A 14,088-nucleotide genomic window follows, 5' to 3' on the forward strand; every position below is an offset into this window, starting at 1 on the left:
CAGATTTCTTCCCAGGGGGTCAACTTGATGGGTGATTCCGATCCTCCCCCGGTAGCTGTGGCAATGTTACGGTTGGCGGATAGTATGCTCCGTACGCGTATCCGCAGGTCGTCCCATCACTTTCTGCATTGCTGTGGGTTGCGGGGTGCGGTCCCCACCGCACTTACCCGCTGTGCCACCAGGGCCCATATGGCCTTCTTGTTCACAAGTGCCGTCCTGGTCATTTGTGTCGAGAAGACGACGGCAGCATTCTCCTGGAGGGTCTCTGTGAGCACGGTGAGTTCCTCACGGGAGAAGTGGACCTGCCGCTTGCGGTCGCACGCTTTTTTCGCAACTTTTCCCATTTTTATTGCTTTCACTGGGGTGGATGACGGGTTGGGATGTGTCTCAGGGTAGTATTTTTTATGGTTGTGTGGGAATTCTGATTTTATAGGTGTACGCCGTGCTGTTTCCCGTTCCGGGACCATTTTTTGACTTCCGTTTCCGTATATTTACGGTCACCGTACTTTCCGATTGCCGCTCATTACGGTGACCGCTCAGATGGGTGGCGGAATTGCACCTAGGGCGCCGTACGACGGCGGTGAGGGGCGTTTTGGGGACTTTTCCGCCATCGCGGACTTTGCACTTCCGCCATGGCGTAGTGCTCGTGCCCGATGGGTCGGAATTAGCCGCACTTTGCTACGTCGTGCAATGGCGGAAACGCTATTTACGCTATGGCGGTCAGGTCAGTCACTTTCCGCCAGGGTCGTAATGAGGGCCATTGAGATATCACATCTCATGCTATCATAAGGGTCTCAGGATTGGAATGGGAAGGAGTTGGATATCACATCTCATGTTATAGGAAGGATCTCAGGTTTGGTATTAGAAGCATTGAGACATCACATCTTATGCTATAGGAAGGGTCTCAGGATTGGAATGGGAAGGAGTTGGATATCACATCTCATGCTATAGGAAGGGTCTCAGGTTTGGTATAAGCATTGAGATATCACATCTCATGCTATAGGAAGCGTCTCAGGATTGGAATGGGAAGGATTTGGATATCACATCTTATGCTATAGGAAGGGTCTCAGGTTTGGTATAAGCATTGAGATATCATATCTCATGCTATAGGAAGGGTCTCAGGATTGGAATGGGAAGAAGTTGGATATCACATCTCATGCTATAGGAAGGGTCTCAGGTTTGGTATAAGCATTGAGATATCACATCTCATGCTATAGGAAGGGTCTCAGGGTTGGAATGGGAAGGAGTTGTGTATGACATCTCATGCCATAGGAAGGGTCTCAGGTTTGGTATAAGCATTGAGATATCACATCACATGCTATAGGAAGGGTCTCAGGATTGGAATGGGAAGGACTTGGATATCACATCTCATGCTATAGGCAGGGTCTCAGGTTTGGAAAGGGAAGGAGATGGATATCACATTTCATGTTAGAGGTAGGATCTCAGGTTTGGTATTAGAGGCATTGAGATATCACATCTCATGCTATCAGAAGGGTCTCAGGATTGGAATGGGAAGGAGTTGGATATCACATTTCATGCTAAAGGGAGGGTCTCAGGTTTGGAAGGGGAAGGATTTGGAAATCACATCTCATATTATAGGAAGGATCTCAGGTTTGGTATTAGAAGCATTGAGATATCACATCTCATGCTATCGGAAGGATCTCAGGTTTGGTATAAGAGGCATTGAGATATCACATCTCATGCTATCATAAGGGTCTCAGGATTGGAATGGGAAGGAGTTGGATATCACATCTCATGTTATAGGAAGGATCTCAGGTTTGGTATTAGAAGCATTGAGACATCACATCTCATGCTATAGGAAGGGTCTCAGGATTGGAATGGGAAGGAGTTGGATATCACATCTCATGCTATAGGAAGGGTCTCAGGTTTGGTATAAGCATTGAGATATCACATCTCATGCTATAGGAAAGGTCTCAGGATTGGAATAGGAAGGATTTGGATATCACATCTTATGCTATAGGAAGGGTCTCAGGATTGGAATGGGAAGGTGTTGGATATCACATCTCATGCTATAGGAAGGGTCTCAGATTTGGTATAAGCATTGAGATATCACATCTCATGCTATAGGAAGGGTCTCAGGATTGGAATGGGAAGGAGTTGTATATGACATCTCAGGCCTTAGGAAGGGTCTCAGGTTTGGTATAAGCATTGAGATATCACATCTCTGCTATCGGAAGGGTCACAGGATTGGACAGGATAGGACAGGATTGGATAGGATATCCCATCTCATGTTATAGGAAGGGTCTCAGGTTTGGTATTAGAAGCATTGAGATATCACATCTCATGCTATAGGAAGGGTCTCAGGATTGGAATGGGAAGGACTTGGATGTCACATCTCATGCTATAGGGAGGGTCTCAAGTTTGATATTAGAAGCATTGAGATAACAAATCTCATGATATCGGAAGGGTCTCAGGATTGGAATGGGAAGGAGTTGGATATCACATCTCATGATAAAGGAAGGGTCTAAGGTTTGGAAGGGGAAGGATTTGGATATCACATCTCATGTTATAGGACGGGAATGCTTATACCAAACCTGAGAGCCTACCTATAGCATGAGATGTGATATCCAAGTCCATCCCATTCCAATCCTTAGACCCTTCCTACAGCATGCGATGTGATATCTCAATGATTCTAATACCAAACCAGAGACTCTTCCTATAACATGAGATGGGATATCCAACTCCTTCCCATTCCAATCCTGAGCCGCTTCCGATAGCAGAGATGTGATATCTCAATGCTTATACCAAACCTGAGACCCTTCCTATAACATGAGATGTGATATCCAACTCCTTCCCGTTCCAAACCTGAGACACTAACTATAGCATATGTGATATCCAACTCCTTCCCATTCCAAACATGAGACCCTTCCTATAGCAAGAAAGTAATATCCAACTCCTACCCATTCCAATCCTGAGACCCTTCCTATAGCAAGAGATGTGATATCCAAATCCTTCCCATTCCAATCCTGAGACCCTTCCTATAACATGAGATGTGATATCCAACTCCTTCCCATTCCAACCTGAGACACTTCCTATAGCATGAGAAGGGATATCCAACTCCTTCCCAATCCACTCCTGAGACCCTTCCGATAGCAGAGATGTGATGTCTCAATGCTTATACCAAACTTGAGACCCTTCCTATGGCATGAGATGTGATATCCAACTCCTTCCCAATCCAATCCTGAGACCCTTCCGATAGCAGAGACGTGATATCTCAATGCTTCTACCAAACCTGAGACCCTTCCTTTAGCATGAGATGTGATATCCAAATCCTTCACATTCCAATCCTGAGACCCTTCCTATAGCATGAGATGTGATATCTCAATGCTTCTAATACCAAACCTGAGATCCTTCCTATAACATGAGATGTGATATCCAATTCCTTCCCATTCCAAACCTGAGACCCTTCCTATTGGATGAGATGTGATATCCAACTCCTTCCCATTCCAACCCTGAGACCCTTCCTATAGCATGAGATGTGATGTCTCAATGCTTCTAATACCAAACCTGAGATCTTTCCTATAACATGAGATGTGATATCCAACTCCTTCAATTCCAATCCTGAGACCCGTCCTATAGCATGAGATGTGATATCTCAATGCTTATACCAAACCTGAGACCCTTCCTATAGCATGAGATGTGATATCCAACTGCTTCCCATTCCAATCCTGAGACCCTTCCTATAGCATGAGATGTGATATCTCAATGCTTCTAATACCAAACCTGAGATCCTTCCTCTAACATGAAATGTGATATCCAACTCCTTCCCTTTCCAAACCTAAGAGCCTATCTATAGCATGAGATGTGATATCCAAGTCCTTCCCATTCCAACCCTTAGACCCTTCCTACAGCATGCAATATGATATCTCAATGATTCTAATAACAAACCTGAGACCCGTCCTATAACATGAGATGGGATATCCAACTCCTTCCCATTCCAATCCTGGGACCCTTCCTATACCATGAGATGTGATATTTCAATGCTTCTAATACCAAACCTGAGACCCGTCCTAAAACATGAGATGTGAGATCCAAATCCTTCCCCTTCCAGACCTGAGACCTTTCCTTCAGCATAAGATGTGATATCCAACTCCTTCCCATTCCAAACCTGAGACCCTTCCCATAGCATGAGATGTGATATCTCAATGCTTCTAAAACCAAACATGAGAACCATCCTATAACATGAGATGTGAAATCCAAATCCTTCCCTTTCCAAACCTTAGACCCTTCCTATAGCTTGAGATGAAATATCAAACTCCTTCCCATTCCAATCCTGAGATAGCTTGAGATGTGAGATCCAAATCCTTCCCCTTCCAAACCTGAGACCCTTCCTATAGCTTGATATGTGATATCAAACTCCTTCCCATTACAATCCTGAGATAGCTTGAGATGTGATATCCAACTCCGTCCCATTCCAATCCTGAGACCCTTCCGATAGCATGAGATGTGATAGCTCAATGCTTCTAATATCAAAACTGAGACCCTCCCTATAGTATGAGATGTGAAATCTAAGTCCTTCCCATTCCTATCCTGAGACCCTTCCGATAGCAGAGATGTGATTTCTCAATGCTTATACCGAACCTGATGACCCTTCCTTTAGCATGAGATGTGATATTCAACTCCTTCCCATTCCAATCCTGAGACCCTTCCTATAACATGAGACGTGATATCCAACTCCTTCCCATTCCAAACCTGAGACCTTTCCTTTAGCATATGTGATATCCAACTACTTCCCATTCCAATCCTGAGACCCGTCCGATAGCATGAGATGTGATATCCAACTCCTTCCAATTCCAATACTGAGACCCTCCCAATAGCATATGTGATATCTCAATGCTTCTGATATCAAAACTGAGACCCTCCCTATAACATGAGATGTGATATCCAACTCCTTCCCATTCCAATACTGAGACCCTTCCAATAGCATATGTGATATCTCAATGCTTCTAATATCAAAACTGAGACCCTCCCTATAACATGAGATGTGATATCCAACTCCTTCCCATTCCAATCGAGACCCTTCCTATAAAATGAGATGTGATATCTCTATGCTTCTAATACCAAACCTGAGGCCCTTCCCGTAGTATATGTGAAATCCAACTCCTTCCCATTCCAAACTTGTGACCCTTCCTGTAGCATGAAATGTGATTTTTCAACCCTTCCAATACCATACCCGAGACCATTCCCACAGCCTGAGATTTGAAATCTCATTTCTTCCAATACCAAACCCGAGACCCTTCCGATAGGATGTGATTTGATATCACAGTGCTTCTAATACCAAACCTGAGACCCTCCCTATAACAAGAGATATCATATCCAACTCCTTCCCATTCCAATCCTGAGACTCTTCCTATAGCATATGTGATATCGAACTTCCCATTCAAATCCTGAGACTCAGACCTCCCCGTCTAACCTCACCACTCCTAGCTCCCGGATTGATAATGCACTCCTGCTGTGTCTTCTCTCCCTTCTTCTGCTTCCTTTCCTCTCTCCTTCCTCATGTGCCCTAGGTCAGGCTCCTTCTACACCTCCGGAAGGATTACTGATTTGTACCCCTCCCCACTCTCAACTCTCACTCAGTTAACACTCATCTGACATCTGCCATTTCCTGGAAGAACCCGACCTTGATGTCCTTGGTCTAACCGAGACATGGATGACGGCCAGCGCTGTCTCGAGCTCTGACACTTTCCTCCCTGATGACAAGTTCCTCTCCATGCCCAGATCCAACCATTCTTGAGGGGGAGTATCCTTGATTCCTGTAGTAAATTGCTTTCCTTTGCAGGCCGACTCCTCTCACGAATGCCTTGTCTGCATGCATTCTCTCTTTCCTGGCCATTCTCTCACCGTGGCTATTTGCCTACCCCCTTCCTCTCTCAGTGGATGGACTTCTCCATCCTAGCCTCCTACCACTCAACTCCGCCTACTTGGAGAATTCAAAATGAACCTGTATGCTTCCTGACCTGGACTTTTACGAGATCTGCAACTCTTCCTGTCTCTGGCCCTACACACTGCAGGGAATACTCAGGATTTTCTGATCTCAGACATCCCCCTATGTAACCCTCTCAACAATCCTCTCCCGTGGTGATCAAGTTCTCATCTCCAAAGAAGGCTAACTGCCAGCTGTTCCTCCTCAGAGGAGTTCTCCCTTTCTGTCCCTGCTCCCTGCACAGTTTCGCGTTGCAAACACTCGCTTCCCTGCTCTCTGGTTTAGACGCTTTTCCTTCTTCCTTTCTGTGCTTGTTCTCTGCATCGTTTCGCGTTGCAGAGAACAACTCGCTTCCAGCTCTCTGGTTTAGACGTGTGTTCCCGGCCTTCTCTCTTCCCGCTGCCTTCAAATCAACAAATGAGCTTCAAAAGATACACGGTGCTCAGAATGCTTTATAACACCCATTATTCAAGATATAGCTGTAACCCGCTAGACGTATTGAAAAGTGCTAAAAACTAGCAAAAATAGCTAGAAAATGTTCTTTCCTCGCGTTTTGGTAAATACGAATTCTGGTGGATTCCCATTTTCTACTCTGTTCGTGCATTTGTTCAGTCGAATCCTGATGTTTTTAACCACTCGTCACCCATGCAAGGGGGGGATCAAAATCTACTGTTCACAGGCTGAATGTATACTGCTGAAATCGTCAATGCATTATCGGGTAAACCGACTGTTCTGGAAAGTGTATTTGCCATCTGTTATTCCAGTCAGCATGTTTTCATCGCCCCTTCTTGTTTCAAGGCTGCACTCCCGTGGTGATCACATTCTCCTCTCCAGAGCAGGCTAACTACCAGCTGCTCCTCCTCAGAGGCGTTCCACCTTTCTCCCTTTCTGTCCCTGCTCTCTGCACCGTTTCGCGTTGCATGTACTCGCTTCCCAGCTCTCTGGTTTAGATGCGTGTTCCCTGCCTTCTCTCCTCTTCCTACAGCCTTCCAATGAGCTCCACAAGATAGTGTTCAGAATGCTATATAGCTGTAACCCGCTAGACGTATTGAAACGTGCTAAAAACTAGCAAAAATAGCTAGAAAATGTACTTCCCTCGCGTTTTTGTAAATGCGAATTCTGGTGGGTTCCCATGTTGTATGTACTGTGTCCGTGCGTTTGTGTCGAATCCTGAAGTTTTTAACCACTGTTCTTCCATACTAGGGAGGGGGGGTCAACATCTACTGCTGTTCACAGGCTGAATGTATACGGCTGAAATCTTCAAGGCATTATCAGCTTTCCTGTTTTGGAACGTGTATTTGCCATCTGTTAATGCAGTCGCCCTTTGTTCATCGTTCCTTCTAGTTTACAGGCTGCACTCCCCTAGTGATCACATTCTTCTCTCCTATGCAGGCTAACTACCAGCTGCTCCTCCTCATAGGTGTTCATCCTTTCTGTCCCTGCTCCCTGCACCGTTTCGCGTTGCATGTACTCGCTTCCAAGCTCTCTGGTTGAGATGCGTGTTCCCTGCCTTCTCTCGTCTTGCTACAGCCTTCCAATTTGCTCCACAAGATACAGTGTTCAGAATGCTTTATAACCCCATTATTCAACATATAGCTGTAACCCGCTAGACGTATTGAAACGTGCTAAAACTAGCAAAAACAGCTAGAAAATGTACTTCCCTCGCGTTTTGGTAAATGCAGGGTACACGCGTCTAAACCAGAGAGCAGGGAAGCGAGCATTTCAGCAGTATAAATTCAGCCTGTGAACAACACATTTTGACCCTCCCTTGTATGGGAGAAGAGTGGTTCAAAAGACCAGGATTCGACTGAACAAACGCACGAACAGAGTACAAAATGGGAATCCACCAGAATTCGCATTTACCAAAACGCGAGGAAAGTACATTTTCTAACTGTTTCTGCTCGTTTTTAGCACGTTTCAATACGTCTAGCGGGTTACAGCTATATGTTGAATAATGGGAGTTATAAAGCATTCTGAACACTGTATCTTGTGGAGCTCATTGGAAGGCTGTAGGAAGAGGAGAGAAGGCAGGGAACACGCATCTAAACCAGAGAGCTGGGAAGCGAGTACATGCAACGCGAAACGGTGAAGGGAGCAAGGACAGAAAGGATGAACGCCTATGAGGAGGAGCAGCTGGTAGTCAGCCTGCTCTGGAGAGGAGAATGTGATCACCAGGGGAGTGCAGCCTGTAAAGTAGAAGGGACGATGAACACAGGGCGACTGTATTAACAGATGGCAAATACACGTTCCAAAACAGTCAGGAAAGCTGAAAATGCCTTGAAGATTTCAGCCGTATACATTCAGCCTGTGAACAGCAGCAGACGTTGACCCCTCCCTTGTATGGGAGAACAGTGGTTAAAAACTTCAGGATTCGACAACAAACGCACGGACAGTACATACATGGGAACCCATCAGAATTAGCATTTACAAAAACACGAGGAAAGTACATTTTCTAGCTGTTTTTGCTAGTTTACAGCACGTTTCAATACGTCTAGCGGGTTACGGCTATATGTTGAATAATGGGTGTTATAGAGCATTCTGAGCACTGTGTATCTTTTGGAGCTCATTTTTTGATTTGAAGGCAGCGGGAAGAGGAGAGAAGGCAGGGAACACGCCTCTAAACGAGAGAGCTGGGAAGCGAGTACTTGCAACGCGAAAAGGGCAGAAAGGAAGAAGGCCTCTGAGAAGGAAAGGCGTCTAAACCAGAGAGCAGGGAAGCGAGTGTTTGCAACGCGAAACGGTGCAGGGAGCAGGGACAGAAAGGGAGAACTCCTCTGAGGAGGAACAGCTGGCAGTTAGCCTTCTTTGGAGATGAGAACTTGATCACCACGGGAGAGGATTGTTGAGAGGGTTACAGAGGGGGAGGTCTGAGATCAGAAAATCCTCAGTATTCCCTGCAGTGTGTAGGGCCAGCGACATGAAGAGTTGCAGATCTCGTAAAAGTCCAGGTCAGGAAGCATACAGGTTCATGTTGAATTCTCCAAGTAGGCGGAGTTGAGTGGTAGGAGGCTAGGATGGAGAAGTCCATCCACTGAGAGAGGAAGGGGGTAGGCAAATAGCCACGGTGAGAGAATGGCCACGAGAGAATGCATGCAGACAAGGCATTCGTGACAGGAGTCGGCCTGCAAAGGAAATCAATTTACTACAGGAATCAAGGATAAGCATTGAGATATCACATCTCATGCTATAGGAAGGGTCTCAGGATTGAATGGGAAGGACTTAGATATCACATATACTATAGGGAGGGTCTCAGTTTTGATATTAGAAGCATTGAGATATCACATCTCATGCTATCGGAAGTGTCTCAGGATTGGAATGGGAAGGAGCTGGATATCACATCTCATGCTAAAGGAAGGGTCTCAGGTTTGGAACGGGAAGGAGTTGGATATCACATCTCGTTATAGGAAGGGTCTCAGGTTTGGTATAAACATTGAGATATCACATCTCTGCTATCGGAAGTGTCTCAGGATTGAAATGGGAAGGAGTTGGATATCCCATCTCATGTTATAGGACGGGTCTCAGGTTTTTTATTAAAATCATTGAGATATCATATTGCATGCTGTAGGAAGGGTCTAAGGATTGGAATGGGAAGGACTTGGATATCACATCTCATGCTATAGATAGGCTCTCAGGTTTGGAAAGTGAAGGAGTTGGATATCACATTTCATGTTAGAGGAAGGATCTCAGGTTTGGTATTAGAGGCATTGAGATATCACATCTCAGGCTATAGGAAGGGTCTCAGGATTGGAATGGGAAGGAGTTGGATATCACATCTCATGCTATAGGAAGGGTCTCAGGATTGGAATGGGAAGGAGTTGTATATGACATCTCATGCCGTAGGGAGGGTCTCAGGTTTGGTATAAACATTGAGATATCACATCTCTGCTATCGAAAGGGAATCAGGATTGGAATGGGAAGGAGTTGGATATCCCATCTCATGTTATAGGAAGAGACTCAGGTTTGGTATTAGAAGCATTGAGATATCACATCTCATGCTATAGGAAGTGTCTCAGGATTGGAATGGGAAGGACTTGGGTATCACATCTCATGCTATAGGGAGGGTCTCAAGTTTGATATTAGAAGCATTGAGATATCACATCTCATGCTATAGGAAGGGTCTCAGGTTTGGTATAAGCAGTGAGATATCACATCTCATGCTATAGGAAGTGTCTCAGGATTGGAATGGGAAGGAGTTGGATATCACATCTCATGTTATAGGAAGGATCTCAGGTTTGGTATAAGCATTGAGATATCACATCTCTGCTATCGGAAGGGTCTCAGAATTGGAATGGGAAGGAGTTGGATATTCCCATCTCATGTTATAGGAAGGGTCTCAGGTTTGGTATTAGAAGCATTGAGATATCACATCTCATGCTATAGGAAGGGTCTCAGGATTGGAATGGGAAGGACTTGGATATCACATCTCTTGCTATAGGGAGGGTCTCAAGTTTGATATTAGAAGCATTGAGGTATCACATTTCATGATATCGGAAGGGTCTCAAGATTGGAATGGGAAGGAGTTGGATATCACATCTCATGATAAAGGAAGGGTCTAAGGTTTGGAAGGGGAAGGATTTGGATATCACATATGTTATAGGACGGGTCTCAGGTTTGGTATTGGAAGCATTGAGATATCAAGTCTCATGGTATAGGAAGGGTCTCAGAATTGGAATGGGAAGGAGTTGGATATCACATCTCAAGCTATAGGAAGGGTCTCAGGATTAGAATGGGAAGGAGTTTGATATCACATCTCATGCCATAGTATGGGTCTTAGGTTTGGTAGAAGCATTGGGATATCACATCTCATGTTATCGGAAGGGTATCGGGATTGGATTTGGAAGGAGTTGGATATCCCATCTCATGCTATAGGAAGGGTCTCAGGTTGGAATGGGAAGGAGTTGGATATCACATCTCATGTTATAGGAAGGGTCTCAGGATTGGAATGGGAAGGACTTGGATATCACATCTCATGCTATAGGAAGGCTCTCAGGTTTGCAAGGGGAAAGAGTTGGATATCACATTTCATGCTATCAGAAGGATCTCAGGTTTTGTATAGAAGCATTGAGATATCATAGCTTATGGTATCAGAAGAGTCTCAGGATTGGAATGGGAAGGAGTTGGATATCACATCTCATGCTAAAGGGAGGGTCTCAGGTTTGGAAGATAAGGATTTGGATATCACATCTCATGTTATAGGAAGGATCTCAGGTTTGGTATTCGAAGTATTGAGACATCACATCTCATGCTATAGGAAGGGTCTCAGGATTGGAATGGGAAGGAGTTGGATATCACATCTCATGCTATAGGAAGGGTCTCAGGATTGGAATGGGAAGGAGTTGTATATGACATCTCATGCCGTAGGGAGGGTCTCAGGTTTGGTATAAACATTGAGATATCACATCTCTGCTATCGAAAGGGAATCAGGATTGGAATGGGAAGGAGTTGGATATCCCATCTCATGTTATAGGAAGAGTCTCAGGTTTGGTATTAGAAGCATTGAGATATCACATCTCATGCTATAGGAAGTGTCTCAGGATTGGAATGGGAAGGACTTGGGTATCACATCTCATGCTATAGGGAGGGTCTCAAGTTGGATATTAGAAGCATTGAGATATCACATCTCATGCTATAGGAAGGGTCTCAGGTTTGGTATAAGCAGTGAGATATCACATCTCATGCTATAGGAAGTGTCTCAGGATTGGAATGGGAAGGAGTTGGATATCACATCTCATGTTATAGGAAGGATCTCAGGTTTGGTATAAGCATTGAGTTATCACATCTCTGCTATCGGAAGGGTCTCAGGATTGGAATGGGAAGGAGTTGGATATTCCCATCTCATGTTATAGGAAGGGTCTCAGGTTTGGTATTAGAAGCATTGAGATATCACATCTCATGCTATAGGAAGGGTCTCAGGATTTGAATGGGAAGGACTTGGATATCACATCTCTTGCTATAGGGAGGGTCTCAAGTTTGATATTAGAAGCATTGAGGTATCACATTTCATGATATCGGAAGGGTCTCAAGATTGGAATGGGAAGGAGTTGGATATCACATCTCATGATAAAGGAAGGGTCTAAGGTTTGGAAGGGGAAGGATTTGGATATCACATCTCATGTTATAGGACGGGTCTCAGGTTTGGTATTAGAAGCATTGAGATATCAAGTCTCATGGTATAGGAAGGGTCTCAGAATTGGAATGGGAAGGAGTTGGATATGTTATAGGAAGGGTCTCAGGTTTGGTATTAGAAGCATTGAGATATCACATCTCATGCTATAGGAAGAGTCTCAGGATTGGAATGGGGAGGACTTGGATGTCACATCTCATGCTATAGGGAGGGTCTCAAGTTTGATATTAGAAGCATTGAGATAACAAATCTCATGATATCGGAAGGGTCTCAGGATTGGAATGGGAAGGAGTTGGATATCACATCTCATGCTAAAGGGAGGGTCTCAGGTTTGGAAGGGGAAGGATTTGGATATCACATCTCATGTTATAGGAAGGATCTCAGGTTTGGTATTAGAAGCATTGAGATATCACATCTCATGCTATAGGAAGGGTCTCAGGATTGGAATGGGAAGGAGTTGGTTATCACATCTCATGCTAAAGGAAGGGTCTCAGGTTTGGTAGAAGCATTGAGATATCACATCTCATGCTATAGGAAGGGTCTCAGGATTGGAATGGGAAGGACTTAGATATCACATATCATGCTATAGGGAGGGTCTCAGTTTTGATATTAGAAGCATTGAGATATCACATCTCATGCTATCGGAAGTGTCTCAGGATTGGAATGGGAAGGAGCTGGATATCACATCTCATGCTAAAGGAAGGGTCTCAGGTTTGGAACGGGAAGGAGTTGGATATCACATCTCATGTTATAGGAAGGGTCTCAGGTTTGGTATAAGCATTGAGATATCACATCTCTGCTATCGGAAGTGTCTCAGGATTGGAATGGGAAGGACTTGGATATCACATCTCATGCTATAGATAGGCTCTCAGGTTTGGAAAGGGAAGGAGTTGGATATCACATTTCATGTTAGAGGAAGGATCTCAGGTTTGGTATTAGAGGCATTGAGATATCACATCTCAGGCTATAGGAAGGGTCTCAGGATTGGAATGGGAAGGAGTTGGATATCACATCTCATGCTAAAGGAAGGGTCTCAGGATTGGAATGGGAAGGAGTTGGATATCACATCTCATGCTATAGGAAGGGTCTCAGGTTTGGTATAAGCATTGAGATATCACATCTCGTGCTATAGGAAGGGTCTCAGGATTGGAATGGGAAGGAGTTGTATATGACATCTCATGCTATAGACAGGGTCTCAGGTTTGGAAAGGGAAGGAGATGGATATCACATTTCATGTTAGAGGTAGGATCTCAGGTTTGGAATTAGAGGCATTGAGATATCACATCTCATGCTATCAGAATGGTCTCAGGATTGGAATGGGAAGGAGTTGGATATCACATCTCATGCTAAAGGGAGGGTCTCAGGTTTGGAAGGGGAAGGATTTGGAAATCACATCTCATGTTATAGGAAGGATCTCAGGTTTGGTATTAGAAGCATTGAGATATCACATCTCATGCTATCATAAGGGTCTCAGGATTGGAATCGGAAGGAGTTGGATATCACATCTCATGTTATAGGAAGGATCTCAGGTTTGGTATTAGAAGCATTGAGACATCACATCTCATGCTATAGGAAGGGTCTCAGGATTGGAATGGGAAGGAGTTGGATATCACATCTCATGCTATAGGAAGGGTCTCAGATTTGGTATAAGCATTGAGATATCACATCTCATGCTATAGGAAGGGTCTCAGGATTGGAATGGGAAGCAGTTGGATATCACATCTCAGGCCATAGGAAGGGTCTCAGGTTTGGTATAAGCATTGAGATATCACATCTCTGCTATCGGAAGGGTCTCAGGATTGGAATGGGAAGGAGTTGGATATCCCATCTCATGTTATAGGAAGAGTCTCAGGTTTGGTATTAGAAGCATTGAGATATCCCATCTCATGCTATAGGAAGGGTCTCAGGTTGGAATGGGAAGGAGTTGGATATCACATTTCATGTTATAGGAAGGGTCTCAGGATTGGAATTGGAAGGACTTGGCTATCATATCTCATGCTATAGGAAGGCTCTCAGG

This window comes from Ambystoma mexicanum, unplaced genomic scaffold (genome assembly GCF_040938575.1).
Source record: "Ambystoma mexicanum isolate Mex_15411 unplaced genomic scaffold, UKY_AmexF1_1 Mex_scaf4, whole genome shotgun sequence".
NCBI lineage: Eukaryota > Metazoa > Chordata > Amphibia > Caudata > Ambystomatidae > Ambystoma > Ambystoma mexicanum.